Here is a 15,434-nt window from a genome sequence, read left to right on the forward strand (position 1 = left end):
TGAGCTGTAACACTTAAAACTCGATGGTCGTCTGCTACTTATTTGCTATTCTGTGATGCGATGATAAATTCCGCATGTGCGACGATAAATTCCGCATTTAGATCATTTTGCAGACGTCCATTTTTCATTATGCATGTCATTATCTTCACATACTTTTTCATGCATGATGAATTGTCATCATAAGTTGAAGAGGATCTCCACAAGTACAACCTGCCATGTGCATTTGCATACCAAAAGCAAATTACTTATATGCACATCTTCAGGGGGAGCCTTTGCCACTTATGAAGACAATAACCTATCCTTTACAATTTCACATATTTTATTCCCCGTTGAAAACTTCAACTAGTTTGTCATCAATCACCAAAAAGGGGGAGACTGTAAGTGCATCTAGTGCCACCCCTAGTTGGTTTTGGAGTATTGACGACAAACCTAGTTGAGGGACTAATGTGTTTGTGAGAATTGCGGGATAACACAAGTAGAAGTCCCTCATTGATTCGGTTTTTCTACCAGAGATGACCCCTAAAAATGTATGAAGACATTGAAGTCAAAGGTGGTATGTGAATACATTCACATTGAAGACTATGATAAGAGAAGACATCGCGTGAAGACTATGGAGCGCGAAGACTTAGCAGTTCGTCGTTCTGTGTTTTTCGTTGTTGAGTCATAGGAACCACCGTACTGTTAAGTGGGGTCCAAGAGAACCAGTCAGAATGACTGAAGTGATGCTTAACCAAAATCCTATGTCTTCGAGTGAAGACTATGAGAGCAAATCTTGTCCAGAGTTGGATAAGTCAGCTTTGCTTGTAGCCCAAGTAAAGTGTCGTGTGTGTTTGAAATCTGACCGTTGGAACACGTGTCTAGTGGCTATAAATAGCCCACCCCCTACAACCATAAACGGTTGGCTGCTCAGAGTTAAAGTACGGCTTTTGTCGTTTGAGAGCAACCCACCTCGAAGCCTTTGAGAGAGAATTCCTTGCGAGGATAAAGCCCTAAACACCCAGAGCCAAAGAGTGTTAGGCATCACTTAAGTCTTCCTGTCTGTGTGATCTGAAGACTTATTACACTTGAGGACTGTGAATCCTCCAGCCGGTTAAGCGTCACGTTCTGAGCATCCAAGAGTCATTGTGGATCGCCGGTGAACGAAGTCTGTGAAGGTTTGGAAGTCTACCTTGAAGACTTACCAGAGTGATTGGGCGAGGACTGGGTGTCCTTAGCTCAAGGGGAATAAGGTGAAGACGAGGTCTTCTGAGTTGAATCTCAGCCTCCCTAACCAGACGTACAGTTGTCACAGCAACTGGAACTGGTCCAACAAATCATTGTCTTCGACGAGTCACTCGTTTCATCCTTCCCTTCCCTTTATTTACTTTTGGTCCTTGTGAAGTCATTGTATGATTGCATTATCTTCTGTCTTCACTGAGTGACCGCTTGTTCTGATTGGCTTCACAATATCTTCCTACCTGATCCTTACTGCCTAGCTGCTATTAGTCATTGCGCTTTCACTTCATTGAATACTTGACTATGGTTTGCCTAGTGTAGTCTACCTTCCGCTGCATGGTAATAGGTTTATTTCTACCGGTTGTCTTCGAAACTTTCATGTTTTGAAGACTTTCATAAAAATCGCCTATTCACCCCCCTCTAGTCGATCACTAGCACTTTCATGTCCTCCATAAGTTTCGGAGTGGCACTTGCGTACGATCTGTTCCTGTTCATGCTCAGGTACACAACGTCTAATAACACCATCTACTCCTTCTTTATAAAGATGTGGTTCATCCCAAAAGTAATGTCTCAAATCATAGAAGAATTTTTTCTTTTGTTGGTATGTGAAGCTAGGTGGTATAAATTTAGCAACTATGCAATTAGCATAATCAGCATACCAAGGGGTACTACGAGAAGTACTTATTACATTTAATTGTTCATCAGGAAAGCTATCATCAATAGGTAGTGGGTCATCAAGAACATTCTCTAACCTAGATAAGTTTTCTGCAACGGGGTTCTCAGCTCCTTTTCTATCAACAATATGCAAATCGAATTCTTGTAGCAAGAGAACCCATCTAATAAGTCTAGGTTTAGCATCTTTCTTCTCCATAAGATATTTAATAGCAGCATGATTAGTGTGGATAGTTACTTTAGAATCAACAATATAAGGTCTGAACTTATCACAAGCAAATACAACTGCTAAAAGTTCTTTTTCACTAGTAGCATAATTTCTTTGAGCATTGTCTAGAGTTTTACTAGCATATTGAATAACATCTAGTTTCTTATCAACTCTTTGTCCTAGAACATCACCTACAGCATAATCACTAGCATCACACATAATTTCAAAGGGTAAATTCCAATGAGGTGGCTGAATAATAGGTGCGGAGACTAATGCTTTCTTAAGTATTTCAAATGCTTCTACACAATCATCATCAAAGACAAATGGTATATCTTTTTGTAATAAATTAGTCAGAGGCCGAGAAATTTTCGAGAAGTCCTTGATGAAGCTCCTATAAAATCCGGTGTGACCAAGGAAACTTCTTATACCTTTGATGTCCTTGGGACATGGCATCTTTTCAATAGCATCAACCTTGGCTTTATCAACTTCAATACCTCTTTCAGAAACTTTATGCCCCAAGACAATACCTTCATTAACCATAAAGTGGCACTTTTCCCAATTCAAGACAAGATTAGTTTCTTCACATCTCTGCAAAACTCGATCAAGATTGTTCAAGCAATCATCAAAAGAAGATCCATAGACAGAAAAGTCGTCCATGAAAACCTCACAAATATTTTCACAAAAGTCAGAGAATATAGCCATCATGCATCTTTGAAAGGTAGCAGGTGCATTACATAAACCAAAAGGCATACGTCTATAAGCAAAAGTACCAAAAGGGCATGTAAAAGTAGTCTTTGATTGATCTTTAGCCGACACAGGTATTTGAGAGAAACCAGAATAACCATCTAGAAAGCAGTAATGTGTATGTTTGCATAATCTTTCTAGCATTTGATCGATAAAAGGTAAGGTTGAAAGAACATGCGGTGCCCCCATGTTTGGTTTTGGTAATTGATGACAATCTCTATGGACTAATGGTTGCCTTGAGTTATGTTTGAAGGTTTTGTCCATAGGCTTTTCTTGGAGTACATGTGTTGGTTTCAAGGAGAGTTTGTGTCGACCAAGGTGCTATTCAAGGAATTACCTAAAGATTGGTCTTGTGAGAGGTTGATCAAGACTAAGTCAAAGAGGGAATCAAGTTGATCAACCCACAAAGCGTAGAAGATGTACCGAGAGGGATCAACCCACAAAGCGTAGAAGATGTATCGAGAGGGATCAAGTGATCCCTTGGTATAGTAAGCATTGTCAATTACGCTTTGTGTACTAACCCATGGTCTTCGTGAGAGTTCTTTGTGGGGTTAGGTTGCGGTGTGCAAGTTCAAGTGGAGCATCACGAAGAGATCAAATGCTTGAAGCTTGCCATCCTTTGTGGTGACAATGGACTTGTGAAGATGTGCGGAAGAGTGGCTCACCCATAGTGGAGTATGGGGGAGCAATCAACTAGTCTTCATCGAGTCAACCCAATCAAGAAAGGTGGTCCAACTTGAGGGAGTCGAGATCGTCATCATCTAGCTCAAGTGGACCATGTGCAAGGCAAAGGTTTGCCCTTGATAGGTTTTCTATTTTACCGGTCTCATGATGGTAGTTGGGAGACCGGGTTATAGGATCGATTGCCGTACTATCAAGGGGGGCTCTCGATGAGTAGCTTGATCGTATCGTTCGTAGAGAGCTCAAACCATTGCATCCTTGCATCATCTTCATTGGTTCTTGTTTGGTTCGCTTTGTGAGTCTTAGAGCTTATGGTCATCTTGATGACAAGCTCGAGTTCATCAAAAACGGAGTTCACATGCATCTTCTATGACATTTTTGTTGGGGAACGTAGCAGAAATTCAAAATTTTCTACGCATCACCAAGATCAATCTATGGAGTAATATAGCAACGAGGGAAGGAGAGTGCATCTACATACCCTTGTAGATCGCTAAGCGGAAGCGTTCAAGTGAACGGGGTTGATGGAGTCGTACTCATCGTGATCCAAATCACCGATGATCCTAGTGCCGAACGGACGGCACCTCCGTGTTCAACACACGTACAGCCCGGTGACGTCTCCTACGCCTTGATCCAGCAAGGGGAGAAGGAGAGGTTGGGAAGACTCCATACAGCAGAAGCACGACGGCGTGGTGGTGGCGGAGGAGCACGGGACTCCAGCAGGGCTTCGCCAAGCACTACGAGAGACGAGGAGGAAGAGGGGTAGGGCTGCGCCAACAGGGAGATTGAATCATGTCTTGGGCTGCCCCTTTGCTCAAGTATATATAGGGGAAGGGGAGGGGCTGCGCCTCCACCTAGGGTTCCCTCCCTAGGGGTGGTGGTAGCCCCCAGATCCCATCTGGGTGGCGGCCACAAGGGGGATAGGGGGAGGCGCACCTGGGGTGGGCCTTAGGGCCCATCTGCCCTAGGGTTTGCCCCCTTCCCCTCTTGGAGGCACCTTGGGCCTTGGTGGGAGGCACCCCAGCCCACTTAGGGGCTGGTCCCTTCCCACTATTGGCCCATGTAGGCCTCCGGGGCTGGTGGCCCCACCTGGTGGACCCCCGGACCCCTCCGGTGGTCCCGGTACACTACCGGTGATGCCCGGAACACTTCCGGTGGCCAAAACCATACTTCCTATATATCAATCTTTACCTCCGGACCATTCCGGAACTCCTCGTGACGTCCGGGATCTCATCCGGGACTCCGAACAACATTCGGTAACCGCGTGCATACTTTCCCTATAACCCTAGCGTCATCGAACCTTAAGTGTGTAGACCCTACGGGTTCGTGAGTCATGCAGACATGGCCGAGACAACTCTCCGGTCAATAACCAACAGCGGGATATGGATACCCATGTTGGCTCCCACATGTTCCATGATGATCTCATCAGATGAACCACAATGTCAAGGACTTAATCAATCCCGTATACAATTCCCTTTGTCTAGCGGTACGATACTTGCCCGAGATTCGTTCGTCGGTACCCCGATACCTTGTTCAATCTCATTACCGGCAAGTCTCTTTACTCGTTCCGTAACACATCATCCCGTGATCAACTCCTTGATCACATTGTGCACATTATGATGATGTCCTACCGAGTGGGCCCAGAGATACCTCTCCGTTTACATGGAGTGACAAATCCCAGTCTCGATTCGTGCCAACCCAACAGACACTTTCGGAGATACCTGTAGTGTACCTTTATAGCCACCCAGTTATGTTGTGACGTTTGGCACACCCAAAGCACTCCTACGGTATACGGGAGTTGCACAATCTCATGGTCTAAGGAAATGATACTTGACATTAGAAAAGCTTTAGCATACGAACTACACGATCTTTGTGCTAGGCTTAGGATTGGGTCTTGTCCATCACATCATTCTCCTAATGATGTGATCCTGTTATCAACGACATCCAATGTCCATGGTCAGGAAACCGTAACCATCTATTGATCAACGAGCTAGTCAACTAGAGGCTTACTAGGGACATGGTGTTGTCTATGTATCCACACATGTATCTGAGTTTCCTATCAATACAATTCTAGCATGGATAATAAAGGATTATCATGAACAATGAAATATATAATAATAACTAATTTATTATTGCCTCTAGGGCATATTTCCAACAGTCTCCCACTTGCACTAGAGTCAACAATCTAGTTCACATCGCCATGTGATTAACACTCACAGGTCACATCGCCATGTGACCAACATCCAAGAGTCTACTAGACTCAATGATCTAGTTCACACCACTATGTGATAAACACTCAAAGAGTTCTGGGTTTGATCATGTTATGCTTGTGAGAGAGGTTGTAGTCAACGGGTCTTGCCATATTCAGATCCCTATGTATTTCGCAAAACTTTATGTCATATCATAGATGCTGCTACCACGCTCCACTTGGAGCTATTACAAATTGTTGCTCCATTATACGTATCCGGTATCTCTACTCAGAGCTATCCGGATAGGTGTTAAGCTTGCATCGATGTAACTCTTTACGTCGAACTCTTTATCACCTCCATAACCGAGAAACTTTTCCTTATTCCTCTATGGATAATTTCGACCGCTATCTGGTGATCTACTCCTAGATCACCTTTGTACCCTCTTGCCAGACATGTGGCAAGGCACACATCAGGTGCGGTACTCAGCATGGCATACCGTATAGAGCCTATGACAAGAGCATAGGGGACGACCTTCGTCCTTCCTCTTTCTTCTGCCGTGGTCAAGCTTTGAGTCTTACTCAACTTCACACCTTACAACTCAGGTGAGAACCCCTTCTTTGACTGATCTATTTTGAACTCTTTCAAAAACATGTCAAGGTGTGCGTTCTTTGAAAGTATCATCAGGCGTCTTGATCTATTTCCATAGATCTTGATGCCCAATATGTAAGCATCTTTATCCAGGTCTTCCTTTGAAAATCACTCTTCAAACAACCGTTTTTGCTTTCCAGAAATTCTACATTATTTCAGATCAACAATATGTCATCCACATATACTTATCAGAAATATTGTAGTGCTCCCACTCACTTTCTTGTAAATACAAGTTTCTAGCAAACATTGTATAAACCTAAAAGCTTTGATCACTCCATCAAAGCATGTATTCTGACTCCAAGATGCTTGCTCTAGTCCATAGAAGGATTGCTGGAGCAAGCATACCTTTTAGCATCCTTAGGATCGACAAAACCTTTTATTGTATCACATACAAACTTTTCTTACGGAAACTGGTAAGAAAACTTGTTTTGGCATCCATCTGTCAGATTTCATAATCAAAAAATACAGCTAATGCTAACATGATTCCGACGGACTTAAGCATCGCTACGGGTGAGAAATTCTCATCGTAGTAAGCTCCTTGAACTTGTGAAAAGACTCTTTCCCACAAGTCGCACTTCATACACGGTAACATTACCGCCCATGTCCATCTTCTTCTTAAAGATCCATTTATCTCGATGGCTTGCCGATCAACGGGCAAGTCCACCAAAGTCCATACATGGATCCTATCTCGGATTTCATGGTATCTAACCATTTGTCGGAATACGGGCCCACCATCGCTTCTCCATAGCTCGTAGGTTCATTGTTGTCTAACAACATGATATCTAAGACAGGATTACCGTACCACTTAGGAGTAGTACATATCCTTGTCGACCTACGAGGTTCGATAGCAACTTGATCCGAAGCTTCATGATCACTATCATTAACTTCCTATTCAACAAACATAGGCTCCACAGAAAACATCTATCTGTGTTGCATCACTCTCTGTTTGAAATAAAGGTTCGACAACCTCATCAAGTTCTATCTTCCTCCCACTCATTTCTTTCGAGAGAAACTCCTTCTCGAGAAAGGACCCGTTCTTAGTGACAAACAATTTGCCCTCGCATCTGAGATAGAAGGTATACCCTACTGTCACCTTTGGGTATCCTATGATGTCTGTCCGCTTTGGATTCGAGCTTCTCTGGCTGAAGCCTTAAGCATCGCAGCCCCAAACATTAAGAAACGACAACTTTGGTTTCTTGCCAAACCAATGTTCATATGACGTCGTCTCAACGGACTTAGATGGTGTCCTATCTAAAGTGAATGCAGTTGTCTCTAACACATAACCTCAAAATGAAAACGGTAGATTGATAAGAGACATCATCGATCGCACCATATCTCATAAGGTTCGATTACAACGTCCGGACACACCATAACCCAGTGGTGTTCCAGGTGGCTTCAATTGTGAAACAATTCCACAATGTCTTAAGTGTTTGCCAAACTCATAACTCAGATATTCTCATTGATCAGATCGTAGGAATTTGATCTTCTTGTTATGATGATTCTTAACTTCACTCTGAAATCGCTTGAACTTTTCAAACATTTCAGACTTGTGCTTCATTAAGTAGATATACCTATATCTACTCAAATCGTCAGTGAAGATGAGAAAATAGCGATATCCACTGCACGCTTCAATTCTCATTGGATCACACGCATCAGCATGCATGATCTCCAACAAGTCACTTGCCTGTTTCATTGTACCTGAAAGCGGGGTCTTGGTCATCCTGCCCATGAGGCATGGCTCGCATGTGTCAAGCGATTCAAAATCAAGTGACTCCAAGCATCCATCGACATGGAGTTTCTTCATGCATCTTACGCCAATATGACTTAAGCGGCAGTGCCACGAGAAAGTGGTACTATCATTATTAACTCTACATCTTTTGGCGTGAACATGTGTATTACCACGACCGAGATTCAATGAACCATTCACATAGGGTGCATGACCATGAAAGGTATCATTCATGTAAACAGAATAACCATTATTCTCTAACTTAAATGAATGACCGTATTGCAATGAACATGATCTAATCATATTCATGCTCAACATAGACACCTGATAACATTTATCTAGGTTCAATACTAATCCTGAAGGCAGATGGAGCGTGCGATGGTGATCTCATCAACTTTGGAAACACTTCCAACACACATCGTCACCTCGCCCTTAGCCAGTCTCCCTTTAGTCCGTAGCTTTTGCTTCAAGTCACCAGTAATAGCAATTGAACCGGTATCCAATACCCAGGTGCTACCAGGAGTACTAGCAAGGTACACATTAATAACACGTATATACTTTGTTGAAGTTGCCAGCCTTCTTATCAACCATGCATTTGGGGTAATTCCGCTACCAGTGACCGTTTCCCTTACAATAGAAGCACTTAGTCTCAGGTTTGGGTTCAACTTTGGGTTCCTTCACTGGAACGGCAACTGGTTTGCCATCCATGAAGTTTCCCTTTTAGCCCTCGCCCTTCTTGAAACCAGTGGTCTTGTTAAACCATCAACACTTGATGCTCCTTCTTGATTTCTACCTTTTGCGGTCTTAAGCACCGCGAACAGCTCCGGGATCAACTCCATCCCTTGCATGTCATAGTTCATCACGAAGATCTAGTAGCTTAGTGATAGTGGCTAGAGAACTCTATCAATCACTATCTTATCTGGAAGTTTAACTCCCACTTGATTTAAGTGATTGTAGCACCCAGACATTCTGAGCACATGCTCACTAGCTGAGCTATTCTCCTCCATCTTGTTGGCTAAAGAACTTGTCAGAGGTCTCACACCTCTCAACACGGGCATGAGCCTGAAATCCCAATTTCAGCTCTTGGAACATCTCATATGTTCTATGGCGTTTAAAACGTCATTGGAATCCCGATTCTAAGCCGTAAAGTATGGTGCACTAAACTATCAAGTAGTCATCAGGACGTGTCTGTCAGGTGTTCACAACATCCACAGACGACGTTGTAGGGGTTTGCACATCGAGTGATGCATCAAAGACATAAGCCTTCTGTGTAGCAGTGAGGACACTCCTCGGACTACGGACCCAGTCCACATCATTGCTTACAATATCTTTCAACTTGGTCTTTATCTAGGAACGTATTGAAACAGGGAGCTACAACGTGAGCTATTTATCTACAACATATTTGCAAAGACAATTTAGACTATGTTCATGATAATTGAGTTCATCTAATGAACTCCCACTCAGATAGACATCCCTCTAGTCATCTAAGTGATTACATGATCCGAGTCAACTAGGCCGTGTCCGATCATCACGTGAGACGGACTAGTCATCATCGGTGAACATCTTCATGTTGATCGTATCTACCATACGACTCATGCCCGACCTTTCGGTCTCTTGTGTTCCGAGGCCATGTCTGTACATGCTAGGCTCGTCAAGTCAACCTAAGTGTTTCGCGTGTGTAAATCTATCTTACACCCGTTGTATGTGAACGTTAGAATCTATCACACCCGATCATCATGTGGTGCTTCGAAACGACAAACTTTCGCAATGGTGCACAGTAAGGGGGAACACTTTTCTTGAAATTTTAGTGAGGGATCATCTTATTTAAGCTACCGTCGTTCTAAGCAAATAAGATGTAAAACATGATAAACATCACATGCAATCAAATAGTGACATGATATGGCCAATATCATTTTGCTCCTCTCGATCTCCATCTTCGGGGCTCCATGATCATCGTTGTCACCGGCATGACACCATGATCTCCATCATCATGATCTCCATCATCGTGTCTTCTTGAAGTTGTCTCATCATCTATTACTTCTATTACTATGACTAACGCTTTAGCAATAAAGTAAAGTAATTACATGACGTTTATGTTGACACGCAGGTCATAAATAAATTAAGACAACTCCTATGGCTCCTGCCGGTTGTCATACTCATCGACATGCAAGTCGTGATTCCTATTACAAGAACATGATCAATCTCATACATCACATATATCATTCATCACATCCTTTTGGCCATATCACATCACAAGGCATATGCTACAAAAACAAGTTAGACGTCCTCTAATTGTTGTTGCAAGTTTTTTACGTGGCTGCTATAGGTTTCTAGCAACAAGGTTTCTTACCTACGCCAAAACCACAACGTGAATTGCCAATTTCTATTTACCCTTCATAAGGACCCTGTTCATCGAATCCGATCCGACTAAAGTGGGAGAGACAAACACCCGCTAGCCACCTTATGCAACTAGTGCATGTCAGTCGGTGGAACCAGTCTCACGTAAGAGTACGTGTAAGGTCGGTCCGGGCCGCTTCATCCCACGATGCCGCCGAATCAAGATAAGACTAGTAACAGCAAGTAAATTGACAATATCGACGCCCACAACTGCTTTGTGTTCTACTCGTGCATAGAAACTACGCATAGACCTAGCTCATGATGCCACTGTTGGGGAACGTAGCAGAAATTCAAAATTTTCTACGCATCACCAAGATCAATCTATGGAGTAATCTAGCAACGAGGGAAGGAGAGTGCATCTACATACCCTTGTAGATCGCTAAGCGGAAGCGTTCAAGTGAACAGGGTTGATGGAGTCGTACTCGTCGTGATCCAAATCACCGATGATCCTAGTGCCGAACGGATGGCACCTCCATGTTCAACACACGTACAGCCCGGTGACGTCTCCTATGCCTTGATCCAGCAAGGGGAGAAGGAGAGGTTGGGAAGACTCCACCCAGCAGCAGCACGACGGCGTGGTGGTGGTGGAGGAGCGCGGGACTCCAGCAGGGCTTCGCCAAGCACTACGAGAGACGAGGAGGAAGAGGGGTAGGGCTGCGCCAACAGGGAGATTGAATCGTGTCTTGGGCTGCCCCTTTGCTCAAGTATATATAGGGGAAGGGGAGGGGCTGCGCCCCCACCTAGGGTTCCCTCCCTAGGGGTGGCGGCAGCCCCCAGATCCCATCTGGGTGGCGGCCACAAGGGGGAGAGGGGGAGGCGCATCTGGGGTGGGCCTTAGGGCCCATCTGCCCTAGGGTTTGCCCCCTTCCCCTCTTGGAGGCGCCTTGGGCCTTGGTGGGAGGCGCCCCAGCCCACTTAGGGGCTGGTCCCTTCCCACCATTGGCCCATGTAGGTCTCCGGGGCTGGTGGCCCCACCTGGTGGACCCCCGGACCCCTCCGGTGGTCCCGGTACACTACCGGTGATGCCCGGAACACTTCCGGTGGCCAAAACCATACTTCCTATATATCAATCTTTACCTCCGAACCATTCGGAACTCCTCGTGACGTCCGGGATCTCATCCGAGACTCCGAACAACATTCGGTAACCGCATGCATACTTTCCCTATAACCCTAGCGTCATCGAACCTTAAGTGTGTAGACCCTACGGGTTCGTGAGTCATGCAGACATGGCCGAGACAACTCCCCGGTCAATAACCAACAGCGGGATCTGGATACCCATGTTGGCTCCCACATGTTCCACGATGATCTCATCGGATGAACCACGATGTCAAGGACTTAATGAATCCCGTATACAATTCCCTTTGTCTAGCGGTATGATACTTGCCCGAGATTCGATCGTCGGTATCCCGATACCTTGTTCAATCTCGTTACCGGCAAGTCTCTTTACTCGTTCCGTAACACATCATCCCGTGATCAACTCCTTGATCACATTGTGCACATTATGATGATGTCCTACCGAGTGGGCCCAGAGATACCTCTCCGTTTACATGGAGTGACAAATCCCAGTCTCGATTCGTGCCAACCCAACAGACACTTTCGGAGATACCTGTAGTGTACCTTTGTAGCCACCCAGTTACGTTGTGATGTTTGGCACACCCAAAGCACTCCTACGGCATCCGGGAGTTGCACAATCTCATGGTCTAAGGAAATGATACTTGACATTAGAAAAGCTTTAGCATACGAACTACACGATCTTTGTGCTAGGCTTAGGATTGGGTCTTGTCCATCACATCATTCTCCTAATGATGTGATCCCGTTATCAACGACATCCAATGTCCATGGTCAGGAAACCGTAACCATCTATTGATCAACGAGCTAGTCAACTAGAGGCTTACTAGGGACATGGTGTTGTCTATGTATCCACACATGTATCTAAGTTTCCTATCAATACAATTCTAGCATGGATAATAAAGGATTATCATGAAAAATGAAATATATAATAATAACTAATTTATTATTGCCTCTAGGGCATATTTCCAACAGTTTTCGATGTTGGAGGTTTCGCCGGTTCTTCTCGGTTGGAGGTTTCACTCCTCTATTTGTTGGCATACCTTCCCTGCCTCTTCTTACTATAACCAGTTGCTGTTTTGATGCTACTCGTCGTCTTGTATCCAACAAGCTTGAGTTTTCTCAATTCGGAGCTCGTTTGCAGAAGTTATGGCAGTTCTTGTTTTCTTGAGAGTGGCTTTTGTCTGGTCCCAGCGGTAGTACCGCGAGCCCAAGAGGTAGTACCGCTTGGAGCTCTCAGCTGTAGTACCGTTGCAGTGCCGCTCTTCTACCGCCTCGATTTTGGGTCCTGCTCTTCTCGTGTCGGGTTCAGCGGCTGTAGGAGCGGTAGTACCGCTCTTGTGCGGTAGTACCGCTGGGCCAAGCGGCAGTACCGCTGCGGCCAACGGTAGTACCGCTGGCTACAGCGGTAGTGCCGCTCATACTGCTCTACCTCTCTGGCAGTTTTTCAGCTCGTGTTTTTCTCTCTCGTTGGGGTGTTTTGACCATGCTAAGCGGTAGTACCGCTCGTGTGCGGGCTGAGCACATAACGGTTGGATTCGGGAGCTCCTATAAAAGGGGGTCTTCTTCCCAATGAACCTTATCCTTTGAGCTCGTGTTCTTCCCCCATTGTTGACCTTCTTCGAGCTTGCTAACTCTCAATCCCTCCATGATTCTTGCTAGTTTTTGAGGGAAAAGAGAGAGGAGATCTAGATCCACATTTCCACCCATCACTTTCTCCTCTATGTGAGGGGAACCCCTTGGATCTAGATCTTGGAGTTCTTGGTGTTCTCCTTCTTGTTCTTCCTCTCATTTTCCTCCCTAGCATTAGTTGCTTCGGTGGGATTTGAGAGAGAAGGACTTGGGCACTTCGTGTGCCCTTTCCATTGCATTTGGTGCATCGGTTTGAGTTCTCCACGGTGATACGTGGAAGTTACAAGTTGAGAAGCTTATTACTCTTGGGTGCTTGGTACCCTTGAGCTTGTTCCTCTTGGGTGCTTGGGCGCCCTAGACGGTTGGTGGTGTTCGGAGCTCAATCATTCTGGTGTAAAGCTCCGAGCAAGCATCGGGGTCTCCAATTAGGTTGTGGAGATCGCCCCGAGCAATTTGACGGGTACCGGTGACCGCCCCCAAGGGTTGCCAAAGTGTACGGGTTCGGTGACCGCCCCCAAGGGTTGCCATTTGTACGGGTTCAGTGACCGCCCTCAAGGGTCCCTTAGTGGAATCACGGCATCTTGCATTGTGCGAGGGCGTGAGGAGATTACGGTGGCCCTAGTGGCTTCTTGGGGAGCATTGTGCCTCCACACAGCTCCAAACGGAGATTAGCATCCGCAAGGGTGTGAACTTCGGGATACATCATCGTCTCCACGTGCCTCGGTTATCTCTTACCCGATCCCTTTACTTATGCACTTTACTTTGTGATAGCCATATTGTTTCTTGTCATATATATTGCTATCACATAGTTGTTTATCTTGCTTAGCATAAGTTGTTGGTGCACATAGGTGAGCCTAGTTGTTGTAGGTTTTGTGCTTGACAAATTAACCGCTAGGTTTATTCCGCATTTGTTCAAGCCTCAACCGTAATTATTTTAAAGCACCTAGTCACCCCCCTCTAGGCGACATCCACGATCTTTCAAAGGTGTAATGATCTTTCTTAGTAGCCTTATTTAATTTGCGGAAATCAATTACCATCCCATAACCGGTAATAATTCTTTGTGGAATCAATTCATCTTTATCATTAGGAACAACAGTAATACCTCCCTTCTTAGGGACACAATGAACAGGACTTACCCACTGACTATCAGCAACGGGATAAATTATACCTGCCTCTAGAAGCTTTAGTATTTCTTTTCTTACCACTTCTTTCATTTTAGGATTCAGACGTCATTGAGGATCACAAACTGGTTTGGCATCTGCTTCCAAATTTATTTTATGTTGACAAAGAGTGGGACTAATGCCCTTAAGATCATCAAGAGTATATCCAATAGAAGCACATTGCTTCTTCAGAGTTTTAAATAATCTTTCTTCTTCATGCTCTGAAAGGTTAGGACTAATAATAATAGGATATATCTTCTTTTCATCAAGATAAGCATATTTAAGATTATCAGGCAACGGTTTAAGCTCAAACACGGGATCACCCTTAGGTGGAGGAGGATACCCTAGGTTTTCAACAGGCAAATTGTGTTTTAGCATAGGTTCTTGTTTAAAGAATACTTCATCTATTTCCCTTCTTTCATTCATAAACATATCATTCTCATGGTCTAGCAAATATTGTTCTAAAGGATCATTAGGAGGTACGGCAATAGAAGCAAGACCAATAATTTCATCCTTACTAGGCAATTCTTCTTCACGGTGTTGTTTACTAAATTTATAGAAATTAAACTCATGAGTTATCTTGTGGAGAACTAAGAATAAGAAAATCAACAGGATATTTAGTTTTCTGGCACAAGACTTCAACATCTCTAACAATTCCCATTGCTGAAATAGTATCTCTATTAGCAAGTTTAATTGTGACATCAATATCTTCTAACTCAGCAGGTGCAATTTCATGCTTGATTTCTTTATACAAGTCATAAGGTATAACACTAGCACTAGCACCCATATCACATAAGCCATGATAACAATGATCTCCTATTTTAACAGAAATAACAGGCACGCCTACCACAGGTCTATGTTTATCTTTAGCACAAGGTTTAGCAATTCTAGCAGTTTCACCGCAGAACTGAATAACATGCCCATCAATATTATCAGACAAGAGCTCTTTAACAATAGCAATATTAGGTTCAACTTTAACTTGCTCAGGAGGTGTATATGTTTTAATATTGCTTTTACAAACCACAATTGAAGCTTTAGCATGATCCTTTATCCTAACAGGGAAGGGTGGTTCCTCAACATAAGAAGTAGGAACAATA

Source organism: Triticum urartu, chromosome 3A (assembly GCF_056163025.1).
Source record: "Triticum urartu cultivar PI428250 chromosome 3A, HENAU_Tu73, whole genome shotgun sequence".
Taxonomy (NCBI): domain Eukaryota; kingdom Viridiplantae; phylum Streptophyta; class Magnoliopsida; order Poales; family Poaceae; genus Triticum; species Triticum urartu.